This window comes from Oryctolagus cuniculus, chromosome 14 (assembly GCF_051225735.1).
Source record: "Oryctolagus cuniculus isolate XC-2025 breed Fujian yellow rabbit chromosome 14, ASM5122573v1, whole genome shotgun sequence".
NCBI classification, from domain to species: domain Eukaryota; kingdom Metazoa; phylum Chordata; class Mammalia; order Lagomorpha; family Leporidae; genus Oryctolagus; species Oryctolagus cuniculus.
The window spans coordinates 23,503,484-23,518,472 of record NC_142880.1 but is presented as its reverse complement, the minus strand read 5'-3'; the positions used below and the strand labels follow the sequence as shown (position 1 = coordinate 23,518,472).

Here is a 14,989-nt window from a genome sequence, read left to right as displayed (position 1 = left end):
TCAAATACCACCTACTCTTTTCTCATCTTTTTTAAATCACAAACTTCTACCAATATTGTCTTTTCTTTTTCCTGGCTTTTTAATCCTTAAGCCTTACCATCAGTAATGTATCAGACTCATTATTTTGGTTAATTTTTATTTGTTTTCATTTGATTTCAAAGGCAGACACACACACACACACACACAGATAGACAGACACAAAGATCTTTCAAAGATCTTTCATCTGTTGGTTCACTTCCCAAATGGCTCTAAGAGCTGGAGGGTTAAACCAGGGAAAAACTCAAGAGTTGAAGACTCAGTCTGGATCTCCAACATAGTTGGCGGGGACTCTACCTCTTGAGCCATAACCCGCTGCCCCCCAGGGTGTTTATATAAAATTGCTTCCCGCTGATGTTGCAAGGAAATATTTACAGGAAATTTTAAGATGCTAGATAGGAAGGTAAGTCCATTTTCAGTTCAAATCCCAGATGAAAGAAATGTCTTTCACTCATTCTCACTTAACATGGCAAAGACCCTGAAGTAGGGAGAGAACTTCAGTATGGAGAAAGTGGCAGCCTAAACAGACAGACATACACTCTTCCTGTGGAAAACAAGGGAAGCTGTTAGGAACAAGGGTGTGCATTAGGAAACCGGAGTCAAGTGGAGCTGGGACTGAAATGTAGTTGCTCCAATATGGGTTTTGGGTGTCCCATGCAAGGTCTTAACAACCAAACAAAGGGTCACCCCATTGTATTTTAAAGTCTATTTGCTTTGTTGCTCTGTCCCCAACATTTGGCACAGGGTTGGAAAAACATAGGAAGAATATAATATTTCTTTAATTAAATCTGATTGAATTTTCCCAACTCTGCTGATCTTCTTTCTTCTGAGTAACAATTTTATGAGCCATTATCACTAAATACTTAGCCATTGAATTATAAATATAAAAAACCCACAGTTCCCTTTAAATAGATCAGCATCAACCAATTTCCACAGAGACTTTGCTTCCCTCTTAAATGTTCTGCAATATGTTCCCTGACAGCTTCCCTTGTTTTCCACAGGAAGAGTGTATGTCTGTCTGCTTAGGCTGCCACTTTCTCCATACTGAAGTTCTCTCCCTACTTCAGGGTCTTTGCCATGTTAAGTGAGAATGAGTGAAAGACATTTCTTTCATCTGGGATTTGAACTGAAAATGGACTTACCTTCCTATCTAGCATCTTAAAATTTCCTGTAAATATTTCCTTGCAACATCAGCGGGAGGCAATTTTGTATACAATTACTTTGTCTCATTGCTCACAGAATAGATCAGAAGACAGAGATTTGCAACCAAGAAGTATTTGGGGTCATGTCTCAGACTCTGTTGTCTGTGAAGGAATATAGGAATCAGAACAGGGAAGAGAGAAGGAAGGGATTGAGTACAGTAGGAAAAGCTTGAGCCAACTCCATAGGGCATCTGAAATGGCGGTGGCCCTTCAGAGAAGTTCTCAGTCAAGTCCAGGGGCTAAGCATCTCCAGCCCCAAATTAACAAACACTAGATCCTGTTCTGTCCAGGGAGGTGTCATCACTTATTTAGTGCTCAAACCTCCTTCATTCAGAGGCACTTTTGGTAGATTGACTCAATTGCAGGCATCACCTCTCAATACTCTTTGGTTCCTGATGAACTGAATGTCTCCACCAGAGATTTCATTCTCATCAATGGGATTGACAAGAGAAGATAAGGTATGAAGAAAATAGAGCCACAAGAAAGAGTTCCTTTCCCAGAGGTAAAGGAGCGAGCATAAATGGAGCAGATGGATCTAAGAAATATAATTCGATTTATTTAAGTTCTGATCTTAAAAGAAAACAAAGTACTTTTTATTTGTTAAAAGAAGTATTTATTGTATATATTAATTAATCATACTTATTAGTCGTTAGTGATACATGATTTTTGCAGTAATCATTTTCTTAAAAGGGTCATACGTACTCATTGTGAAAAAATTTGAAAATATTTTTAAAAGCATAAGAAGGAAAGTAAGAACGCATAACCCTTCCACACAGATGTTGCTTGTCATAGTTTTTTTACTAATAGTTGTTTCAAGCTGCTAGCATGCTCTTTCATTTTCTTTTTTCTTTTTTTTTTTTTTTTTTGACAGGCAGAGTGGACAGTGAGAGAGAGAGACAGAGAGAAAGGTCTTCCTTTTTGCCGTTGGTTCACCCTCCAATGGCCACCGCGGCCGGCGCGCTGCGGCCGGCGCACTGTGCTGATCCGATGGCAGGAGCCAGGAGCCAGGTGCTTTTCCTGGTCTCCCATGGGGTGCAGGGCCCAAGCACCTGGGCCATCCTCCACTGCACTCCCTGGCCACAGCAGAGGGCTGGCCTGGAAGAGGGGCAAGCGGGACAGAATCCGGCGCCCCGACCGGGACTAGAACCCGGTGTGCTGGCGCCGCTAGGCGGAGGATTAGCCTAGTGAGCCGCGGCGCCGGCTCTTTCATTTTCTACACACAGTATATATGTACATGTATAACACATTTCTTTCACTCACACTATTTTTATCAATAAGTTACATATCATTTCATAATAAATACATTTCATTGAATATATTATGGACATATTAATAATTTCAAATATTTAGAGAATAATATTTAGTTACAGAATATTCTATGAAACAAATACAATATAATATCTATAGTTTACAAAGGTGCTATAATTTATTACATTGATGAAGCACTGCTTTTGATGTAGACAAAACACCCAAAATTTTTATTTTTGTTAAGCATTGAGCAGGTTTTCCTAAATCCTAGTTACTGAAAAATATACAACAACATATTTTATATGACATGTTTATAATTCTTCAATATGTTCCACAGTATGTAAAAAGGCTTTGAGACAGAATGGAACTTAGAAGGTAATTAACATGTTAAAATATTGAACTCATCAAATATGATTATTCATCTTGTTTATATTTTATTAATCCAATTTTACAATATTAAGGAAATTCAGCAATAACTCTCAGCTGCCCAAATATAGAGTATCCACTATTTTACCTTAATTCACATAGCTGAAGATTAGTAGGCATAAAGTTTCTTTTGCCTTACTTTAATGTTTCCTTTACTAAAAAATTCATATCACATCTGTCATTCTCTTTTCTCTCCCTCTGTCTCTCTCTGTTTCTGCCTTTCAAGTAAGCAAAATGGATAAATAAAAATCGAAAGAAGTGAATATCTAACTCATGCAATCCAGTGAACATTAAAATACAAGTTCAATAGAATTAATAATGCTATCAAATTAAACTATATATTATTGCTATAAGCGTGTTAATAATATTCAGCCAAATAATACTAATTTTCCTTCCAGCATACCCTAAGATCACAGGAAGAATTCTAAAAGAAATATTCTATTAAACTAATTATATATCAAACCTGCACTTGGTTCCGTGAATATCATGGTAAACAAGATAGGCAAACGCTCTGTCCTCATCAAATTTGCAAATAAACTAAGTGCAATTCAATATTAGAAATCCCTATAGAATTATACTGTTCAATATCATAACCTCAAGTCATGTCTGCATATTGAGCACTCGAAATGTTTGAGACCAAATGGAGATATACTTTCATTATCTGTAAAATGAACACTGAATGTAGAAGACCTTGTATAAAAAGGTTAATTTATTATTAATAATTTTTCATTTACATTTTAACTGATTAATTGTGAATTAAATAAACTGCATTATTACTTTTTTAAAGACGTATTTACTTATTGAAAGCCAGAGTTACAGAGAAAGAAGGAGAGACAGAGAGAGAACGTCCATCTTCTGGCTCACTCCCCAGATGGCTGCAGTAGCTCAGGGCTGGGCCAGGTCCAAGTTAAGAACCAAGAGCTTCATCTAGATCTCCCATGTGAGTAGCAGGGGCCTATGCATTTGGGCCATCTTCCACTGCTCTTCTCAAGCTATTGACAGAGAACTGGATCAAAAGTTGAGCAGCCAAGGTATGAACAGGAGTACACATGGGATGCCAGCATTGCAAGCAGCGGCTTTACTGGGTACGCCGCAGCACCGGCACCCAGCATTACAATATATCTTTCTTTCATCCTATTTGTTAAGCACAAAAATTACATGTATGCTTTTTGTATTAGGTTCATATTATATTTCTATTGAAGGGCATCGCTATAGACTATTGGTATTTCTATCACAAATCATGACAATAAAATGATACATTTGTAATGTGTACCTGATATGTTTGTATCATGTTCTATGGAGATGACAAAAGAAACCAAGAGGAATGGCAAGCAAAAGTAATATAAATTGAGGGGAAAAAAAGTGAAATTAACATAAAGCTAAGTACCACCATCATGTAACAATATTTCCTACGACTCTATTTCTAGCAATTCGTGTGACTTTGTTGATAAGCTGTGGCCAGCTTTTAGAAGACAAGAAGTAAAAGGTGACCTTGGTCATGCCAAGGAGAAACTTGAAATTCACCCTCCTGAATGAAAAATTCAGATTTTTTTTAATAGAAGTTGGTCTGAATAGAAATTTCTGCCCACTGTCAAGACTGAGCTGGAAAACCTGATTTAGAAACTTAGCATTCTCAAGGTTCTGCATGTCAGTGCAGCAAAGGAGTGAAATGACAAAGCGTGGAAATGCATTGTTCTCTCAAGCTAAGATCACACACAGAATTTTCAACCAATCTAAATAAAGGATCAGCCTTTTTTTCTTTTATATTAAAAATTTATGTATTTGAAAGGCATGGTTACAGAGAGGGAGAGGGAGAGAAAAAGAGAGAGAGAGAGAGAGAGAGAGAGAGAGAGAGAGAGAGATATCCTCCACCCACTGGTTCACTCCCCAGATGGCCACACAGCTTGGGCTGGGCCTCATAGAAGCCAACAGACTGGAATTCCACCTGGGACTCCCCCATGGGTGGCAGGGTCCCAAGTACTCAAGCCATCATCCTCTGTTTTCCCAGGCTTAGTTGTGGAGAGCTGGACCAGAAGTGGAACAGCCAGAAATTGAACTGGCTCCCATTTGGAGTGACAACATCTCAGGCTGTGGCTTAACCCTTTTTGCCACTATGCTGAACCTCTCCTTTAAAAAAAAAATAAAGTTTTATTTTATTTATTTGAAATACAGAGTTGCTGAGAGAGAAGGGAGATATATAGAGATCAGTCTTCTTTTTAATCACTTTGGCTTCTTTATTTGCAAGTAGCAAATATCCATTTCACCAAAATTAAGCAAAAGAAAATGTACTTACTATTCAATAATTAAATTTCAAAAATATTTATTTATTTGAAAGGCAGTTATAGAGAGAGAAGGACACACACACACACACACAGAGCACTCCCCAGTTGGCCTCAATGGCTGGATCTGGACCAGGCCAAAGGAACAGGCTTCTTCTGGATCTCCCACATAGGTGTAAGGGACCAAGCACTTGGGCCACTTTCTGTGGCTTTCCCAGACCCAATGACAGGGAGCTGGGTTGGAAGTAGAGCAGCCAGGATTTGAATCAGCACCCATATTGGGTGCCAATATGGTAGGCAGCAGCTTAACCTGCTATGCCGTAAAGCTGGCCACAAATAATTTAAATTTATACACAGACACTTGGAATTGATATAACAAAAAATATAAAAATCAAGAATTCCTAGACTTCTTGGAACTAGATTTTTCTCACTTATTCCTCTCAACTACTAAACCAAAACAAAACTCTATATGAAAAAGAAAAGCATCTATTCTGATAGAAAACAAAGTAAAAATTTCAATATATTTCAAATAGAAAACTACTAGAGTTTGAAAAGAAACTAAATTTACCTTAAATGGACAAACATTAGAAAGCATGTAAGTATTGAAACTTCAATATATCAGTTAAGGCTATTAAGTAATAATGAAACTAACACAAAAATTATTTCATTTTTGCAAGAGGCATACATATAACTTTTTGGAAAAACTATCAAGCCTGACAAGATGAATTGTAGTATTACATGTAATTCTATATAAAAATAATTTTAATAGATTATAGTAATAAATATGGAAAATCCAAATCACAAGTTTAGTAGGGAAGTAGAGAATATATATTTGACAGGTTTCTACGGCAAAATTCTCAATCTTGCTATAAAAGTTCCTGTGCCAAAACAAATTTCAAATCCTTAACATTATAGATATGTTTTCTTTAGTTTCTGTTCTTGGATCACTGAAAAATTGCACGAACTTCACATATGAATTAATTTTAGATGCATGTATCCTTTACTAAGCATTAAATATTTCATGTGATTAAAAATCAGCATGAAAACATTTACTTCTGCAGTCCTTGGGAAATATTTGATATTTGGTTAGATTTCAGGAATCCTGACAGCACTGTGAATTCACAAAGCCCTCCAGGGAAAAATCCAATACAGTGTACATGGAAAGCTCATTGGAAAGAACAGTTATTTTAAGTTGGATCATGGTAAACAAGAAATAATCATAGGAAAAAATGACCAGTGTGACTCGATATACTTTATAGCTGCTGTATGTCAAAAGTGTTAACCAAAATTAAGATAATTATAAACCAGCACTAAATTATTATTAGCAACTATTTCAGAGCATATCTTGATAGAAGAACCCATGTGAATCCACAGAATAATCAATAAAACCTCAATTATTAAATGACACCAAAAAAGATAAATAATTACATGTATTCATTTCAGGCATTTTTTACTACTCTAAAGAATGCAGAATAAGTTCACAAAATGCCATCTTTGCTATCAATTTCCAATTTTTAAATTATAATGATAATAGAACTAATATTTGCTGTGGTAAGATAAAATGGATAATTTTCTACATTATTAGTGGCAGTAAAGTAGAAATGTGGCAAAATTTTATTATAAAATTTCTGCTCTCTCACCTACCAAATTCACTTCTAAAGCTAGTTGAAATATATAATTTACATTTGTGAAATACATAAAATATTCACAATGCATTGTTGCACTTGTACATTTGACATATCACGATAATCATTACTATAGTGCTATTGTTTTTTCAATGACTAAATTATTTTATTTATTTTGTATTCTAATAAATCCAAGCAGTAGAATGTCAGTGTGGATATATGATCATATACCTTTCATACATTTTATATGCATGTATATGCATTTCTTTTTTTTTAAACTTTTATTTAATGAATATAAATTTCCAAAGTACAGCTTATGGATTACAATGGCTTCCCCCACATACCATCCCTCCCACCCGCAACCATCCCCTTTCCCACTCCCACTCCCCTTCCATTCACATCAAGATTCATTTTTGATTCTCTTAATATACAGAAGATCAGTTTAGTATACATTAAGTAAAGATTTCAACAGTTTGCTCCCACACAGAAACATAAAGTGAAAAATAATAGATGATTTTTTTAAATGATGATGAAATCAGATCAGACCTATTGTCATGTTTAATCCCAGTGAGAGTCAAGTTGGGAATTGATAATTTCTTTTTTTTTTTTTTACAGAAGATCAGTTTAGTATACATTAAGTAAAGATTTCAACAGTTTGCACCCCCATAGAAACACAAAGTGAAATATACTGTTTGAGTACTCATTATAGCATTAAATCTCAATGTACAGCACACTAAGGACAAAGATCCTACATGAGGAGTAAGTGCACAGTGACTCCTGTTGTTGACTTAACCAATAGACACTCTTGTTTTTGGCATCAGTAATCACCCTAGGCTCTTGTCATGAGCTGCAAAGGCTATGGAAGCCCCCTGAGTTCACTGACTCTGATAATATTTAGACAAGGCCATGGTCAAAGTAGAAGCTCTCTCCTCCCTTCAGAGAAAGGTACCTCCTTCTTTGATGACCCGTTCTTTCCACTGGGATCTCACTCGCGGAGATCTTTCATTTAGGTTTTTTTTTTTTCCAGAGTGCCTTGGCTTTCCATGCCTGAAATACTCTCATGGGCTTTTCAGCCAGATCCGCATGCTGTAAGGGCTGATTATGAGGCCAGAGTGCTGTTTAGGACATTTGCCATTCTATGGGTCTGCTGTGTATCTCACTTCCCATGTTGGATCATTCTCTCCCTTTTTTATTCTATCAGCTAGTATTTGCAGACACTATTCTTGTTTATGTGATCCCTTTGGTTCTTAGTCCTATCATTATGATCAATTGTGAACAGAAATTGATCACTGGGACTAGTGAGATGGCATTGGTACATCCCTAACAGGGATCACTTTTCAGTTAAAATTTAATCACCTAAGAATAATTGTGTGTTAATTACAGAGTTCAACCAATGGTACTAGAACAAAAAAAAAAAATACTAAAATGGATAAAGTATTTCATTTGCAACAAGATGGAGGAATTTGGAAAACATCATGCTGAGTGAATTAAGCCAGTCCCAAAGGGACAAATATCATATGTTCTCCTTGATCGGCGACAACTAACTGAGCACCAAAGGGGAAACTTGTTGAAGTGAAATGGACACTATGAGAAACAATGCATTTCTATTTTGTATATACATATATGTGTATCAAGAATTCACCATGGATATGCATATATTCACATAATTTTATGCTTTTCTGTGTGCATTTAATGAATTTCTTTTAATTGAACATTGTTTGTAATTTTTGCAGCACTTTAATTTTGCATGAAATATAAGCAGATGTGAAATGACATTAAAATTACATTTTCTATACTATTATTCTATATTTGTCAGTACAACCTCACTATCTTTATAATATTCACATTACAGGCCAGCGCCACGGCTCACTAGGCTAATCCTCCACCTTACGGCACCGGCACACCGGGTTCTAGTCCTGGTCGGGGCGCCGGATTCTGTCCCGGTTGCCCCTCTTCCAGGCCAGCTCTCTGCTGTGGCCAGGGAGTGCAGTGAAGGATGGCCCAAGTGCTTGGGCCCTGCACCCCATGGGAGACCAGGATAAGTACCTGGCTCCTGCCATCAGATCAGCGTGATGCGCCGGCCACAGCACGCAGGCCAAGGCGGCCATTGGAGGGTGAACCAACGGCAAAAGGAAGACCTTTCTCTCTGTCTCTCTCTCTCACTGTCCACTCTGCCTGTCAAAAAAAAAAAAAAATTCACATTACAAATCTCTCCTCACACTCACACGATCTGGTAATTATGTGTACATACACATAATTTTATAATAAGTTATTCTGAAAATATGAGATCAGGGTGGGTGTTTGACCTAGCAGTTAACCACCAATTGGACACCTGCATCCCACATTGGAATGACTGGTTCAAGTTCCAAATCTGCTTCTGATCCAGCTTCCTGCTGATGATGTGGGGAAGTAGCAGATAACGTCCAAGGTACTTCGGTATCTTCTACCTACATCCTCTTCCACCCAAGCTCCTGGCTTCAGCCTGGTCCAGTCCTGGCTGCTGCTGTCATTTGTGTAAAGAACTAGCTGTTGGAAAATTTCTCTCTCTCTCTCTTCCCTTCAAGTAGATGAAAATAAATATTAAAACTAAATTACTGTTTTACAACAAGGATATTTCATAACTGTTCAATATTTTCATATTTTTAATAATGTGAACAATTCTTCGATAGCCATCCTTTATGTATAGATTTACTTATTGTGTTTTCCTTCAGTAGAACATACTCTCCAAAAATGAATTACTTGGTATAAAGTATACACATCTTTCAAATAAGAGTTTCTGTCATATTCTTCTTCCCCTTACATTACCTTTCTATACCACATTACATGTGTTTTGTTGTAATTGATATGATCCCACAAACCAATAAGGCTTCTTCATTTTCTTTTGAAGTCTTGGTGCTTTTATTTGTTTTATTATTAAGTTTCTCTTGTTATGTCTTCCATTTCACTGATTAGTTTTTCAAGTCTAACCTACCAATCTAGAATTTCCAACTTCTGTTATTGTACTCATATCTCTAGCATTTCCCTTTGGTACTTTGTTTTATATTCTTATTACTCTCTTCTTTACAGTCATGTTTTCTTTAAATCCCTAAACATGCCACGCATGCTAATTATAACTATTTTGATACATATTTTCTATTTCTTTCATCATTGTTGTCATTTCCTGGTCAGTTTTCCAGGATATAGAGAAATTCTCCTGCTTACTATTATATGTGGTAGATTTGGATGACAATATGTGAATTTTTAATATTTGATTATTAGGTTTTGTTGTCTTTTTTAATTTATTTGAGAGGTAGAGTTATAGACACAGAGAGAGAGACAGAGAGAAAGGTCTTCCTTCCATTGGTTCACCCCCAAATGGTCGCCAGGGCCGATGCTGCACCGATCTGAAGCCAGGAGCCAGATGCTTTTTCCTGGTCTCTCATGCGGGTGCAGGGGCCCAAGGAGTTGGGCCATCCTCCACCGCCCTCCAGCGCCACAGCAGAGAGCTGGACTGAAAGAGGAGCAACTGTGACTAGAACCCAGCGCCCATATGGAATGCTGGTGCCACAGGTGGGGGATTAACCAAGTGAGCCACAGCACCAACCCATTTTGTCTTACTTTTAATAGTGTTTAATGTTGCTCTTACAGACTGTGGAATTGCACGTATGTCTTCTTCTTTTCTTTTCTTTCTTTTTTTTTTTTTTTTCAAGGGAAAGAGTTTATTGAGGAAAACCCGACAGACTGGAGGGAAGGGGGGAAGAAGGAAGAGGGAGAAGGCGAGCATAAGAAAGAGATCCAGAGACAGAAAGAGAAAGACAGAGATCAGGAGACAGAGAGAAAGCCACTTCTGTCTTCTGATCAGGGCAAATACAGGAAAGAAATCAGCAAACATTTCTGATAAAAGGTAAGATGGATATACCTTTTAGTCTTAGTAGATGATTTGGATTCTAATGAACTCTCATGTCCTAACACAGACATCTCCGTGGATAATATGTAAATTACTTAAGGAACCATTTGGCAAAGTAATATGATTCACTGAGTGGTGGCAGGTTAGATTAGGTCCTTAATGTGCTGACTACCGGTCTACAATAATCTACTCTGTGGCGCAGTTCAGACTGATGACTAAAGCAGGAACTTTCTTTCCTCTCTGCTAACTGCCTGCACATCCGGTGAATGTGCTGCACGTAGTCTTATGGGGTTTGGAAGAGTGGACAGTTCTGTGTGAAGCATAGGAATTGGCTTGTGTACCTGGAAATCATTTTTCTCTTCTGAAATCTTAGTTCACCTAGTTTCACAAAGTTTCACCTTCGCATGCTGTTGGTATTGAACCAAAGATTCCATGGGATCCTGAAGCAGATTTCTGGAGTTCTTTTTCTGCGTAACTTCCTCCTCACTATTCACCTGCCCCTACATATTATAGCTACCTCCATTTTTTCGGACTCCAAACTCTATCTCCTCCAGATAAAAAGTTACCACAGCTCTTTGGGGTTGCTTTCCTTGCTCCAGGATTTACAAAATATTCACACACAGACAAACAGCGTTTTTGTGGGCAGTTATCTCTTTTGCCTTTTTATTTCATGGTCCTATGCTGGTCTTTGTTTAGTTCCAGAAAACACATTATGAGCCGGCGCCGTGGCCCAATAGGCTAATCCTCCGCCTGTGGCCCTGGCACACCAGGTTCTAGTCCCGGTCGGGGCGTCGGATTCTGTCCAGGTTGCCCCTCTTCCAGGCCAGCTCTCTGCTGTGGCCCGGGACTGCAATGGAGGATGGCCCAAGTGCTTGGGCTCTGCACCCCATGGGAGACCAGGAGAGGCACTTGGCTCCTGGTTCCACTGGAGGGTGAACCAACGGCAAAGGAAGACCTTTCTCTCTGTCTCTCTCTCTCTCACTGTCCACTCTGCCTGGAAAAAAAAAAAAAAAAAAAAAAAAAAAAAAAAAACCCGCAACACATTATGTCGAGAAGCAGGAGCCGCTGGGCAGCGACTCCGAAGGTGTTAACTGTCTGGCCTAAGGTGAAGCCATCATGGCCCAGCAGGACCGGATTCAGCAAGATTGCCGTGCACAACCCCCTGGTGTCCAAATGGCTGGAGCTCTCGGTCTTAAACAAGGGGTACGCTGAGGACGACCACATCTACCAACAGAAGATCAAGGACCTCCACAGAAGGACTCCTACATCCGGAATACCAGGCCCGATGGAACTGCTTCCATCACGCATTCGGGTTTTCCCACTTGGAGGCACTGCTGGACGACAACACAAAATTGCAGCGGTTCAAAGCCAAGAGCAAAGAGGACCTGGTGTCCCAGGGCTTCACCGGGTTCACAATCGAGGACTTCCACAACACGTTCATGGACCTGATCGAGCAGGCGGAGAAGCAGACCTCCGTCGCTGACCTGCTGGCCTCCTTCAACGACCAGAGCACCTCGGACTACCTCGTGGGCTACCTGCATCGCAAGAGCAAGTTCTTGGAGGGCGGGCGGACCCTCAAGGAGTTCTGCCAGCAGGAGGTGAAGGGACAACATCCACATCATCGCACTAGCCCAGGCCCTCAGCGTCTCCATCCAGGTGGAGTACCTGGACCGCGGCGAGGGCGGCACCACCAACCCGCACATCTTCCCCGAAGGCTCCGAGCCCAAGGTCTGCATGCTCTACCGCCCGGACACTACGACATCCTCTACAGATAGGGGCCGCCTCCGCTCTGCCCGGCGCTAGATGTGTACAGAGGCGGTGGGTTTTGTTTGTTTGCTTGTTTTTTTTTTTTTTTTTTTTTTGAGGTTGTAAATGGTCATACTTCACCCTCCCGTCCCCCCGCCCCCACGTCCTGTCTCACACATTCCACGTTTTATTAAAGGAGATGCTGGTGGTGAAAAAAACAAACAAACAAACAAACAAACAAAAAAAAACACATTATGTCTAATGTCCTGATTATTTATGGAATAAAATAAAACCTTATGTGAAAGCAGAAATCCTCTATATAATTTTCAAGAGGAATTTTGTATTAAGAAATATTATCTATGCACATTTTTTTCTGAGAAAAATTCTGGACAATTATGAAAAATACAGAATAGAAATATTAGTGTTCTTCCATGCAATATACGAGATGTCAACGCTTGCACGTGCTTTCTCTGTTTCAGAATGTCAGAATCCTACTTTGGAACTTTACCTTGGGAAAAATTACTGTGGCCAAAATTTCTCTATGTGTAAAGTTTGTATGTTACTTGTCAGATAATTAAATCACAATTATGTAAATTTAAAAGTTCAAAGTCTTGTAGTATGCTATGACTTGTTTATTCATCTAGAAAGCTGTGAAGCAAAAGAATTTGAGAAGAAAATGATTTTATCAGTGACTTCAGAAGATTTTCCCTTACATAGCCATTCTATATCTACATACTACCATCTTTCCCAGACCAGATGATATTAATATTTTTAAACAATTTTATTTCCCTTTTTCATTCTATTTTCTGGTGTTATATTCTGGTATTTCAAATATGAAAGAAAATTCTTGCATTGACATTTTCTTGAGAAATAGTTGATGTGTGACATAAAACTGTCTGGCAATGAAATAAGAATAATTTCTCCATTACACGTGCTCTGGTATCTAAGCCAAAAGTGTTTAAGGACCCAGGATATAACTGCAGAGGGAAGTGAGTCATTTGGTCTTTCCTAGATTTCTGAAGCACACATGTATCTAATATGAATATTTAAGTTTTATATAATTAATATGTTAGGGTTTTCCAGAGAAAGAGAATTAATAGGAGTTTTATATATATATATATAGATAGATAGATAGATAGATTTAAAAGCAGTCTAGTAGTGAATTCTCTTTTGCATATGGAGACTAGACTCTGTTCCATTTGCACAGTCAACTGTTTGGATGAGGTGCATCCACATTACGGAAAAAAATTTGCTTTACCCACATTCACCAATTTTGATGTCAATGTCATCCAAAAATCACCCTCCAAATTAATATTATAGTATCACAATAGTTTTTATGTTAATGTCTCAGGAATTATCAATATGCCCTCAAGAAAACAAAGTGAAAATAATAAACTGATATTAAATAATAATAAAATCTCAATTTTTTCAGACATAATGTAGAAGTGGTGTTGTGAGGATGGGGAAGGAAGAGAAGGAAGAGATTGTAGGAAATGATGAATTAGGCTGGGAAACACTCAGGAGGTTGAGATAATGGAAAACAGTGGTTTTTTTTTTTTTTTTTTGTCTTGCTTTATTAAATCTCTAGAGTGTCTGTTGTTGTCCTAAAGGTCTTACATAAGAATAGCTGTGAAGAGTCATGAAAACTAATGACTTCAGATCCTTCAAGGAAAATATGTGAAAGCCTTACAATTCATCTGACAATTAATTAACAGTTTTAATCACACAAGGAAAAGAAGCTTTTTTAATAGTAGCATTCATGAAAACATTTCTAAAGAAAAGAATCAGCATTATATGCAACAATAATGAAACTAACTTTATTACAGGAGTATCTGTTATGCTGTTTCACTTACAAAAATTCATTCTTTTTTATTAACTTACTTATTTTTCTGAAACTCTCTTATAAGTCTTTTTTTATTTTTATTTTTTGCCAGGCAGAGTTAGACAGTGAGAGAGAGAGAGACAGAGAGTTATAGACAGTGAGAAAGGTCTTCCTTCTGATGGCTGCCATGGCCAGCACTGTGCCGATCCAAAGCCAGGACCCGGGTACTTCCTCCCGGTCTCCCATGTGGGTGCAGGGCCCAAACATTTGAGTCATCCTCCGCTGCCTTCCTGGGCCACAGCAGAGAGCTGGGCTGGAAGAGGAGCAACTGGGACTAGAACCCGGTGCCCCAACCGGGACTAGAACCCGGGGTGCCAGTGCTGCAGGCGGAGGATTAGCCAAGTGAGCCATGGGGCCAGCCCTCTCTTATCAGTCTTAAAATAAAAGTGAAAGATTTGGTGTGTTGCGTTTTCTAATTAGCTTATTTGTTGCTACTGAATAATATGATTTCTCAACTTATTTCCCTATAAAATACATGGTTTGCAAATATTTTGTCCGATTCTATAGTTTAGTTTTCACTTTACTCATTTATTTTTGTGCTGGGCAGAAGATTTTTAGTTTGGTGCAATCCCATTCATGTGTTTTTACATTTGCTGTTTGCATTATTAATGCCATATTAAAAGACATTACCCAGAATAATGTCAAAAAGCCTTTCTTCA

At 38.3% G+C, this 14,989-nt stretch overlaps 1 pseudogene; it reads left to right on the top strand.

The window, feature by feature from the left end:
- The window catches only part of LOC100356453 (ubiquitin thioesterase OTUB1 pseudogene), a 44,621-nt pseudogene extending 32,144 nt beyond the window's left edge, over nucleotides 1–12,477 (top strand).
- The last annotated feature ends 2,512 nt before the right edge of the window (nucleotides 12,478–14,989 follow it).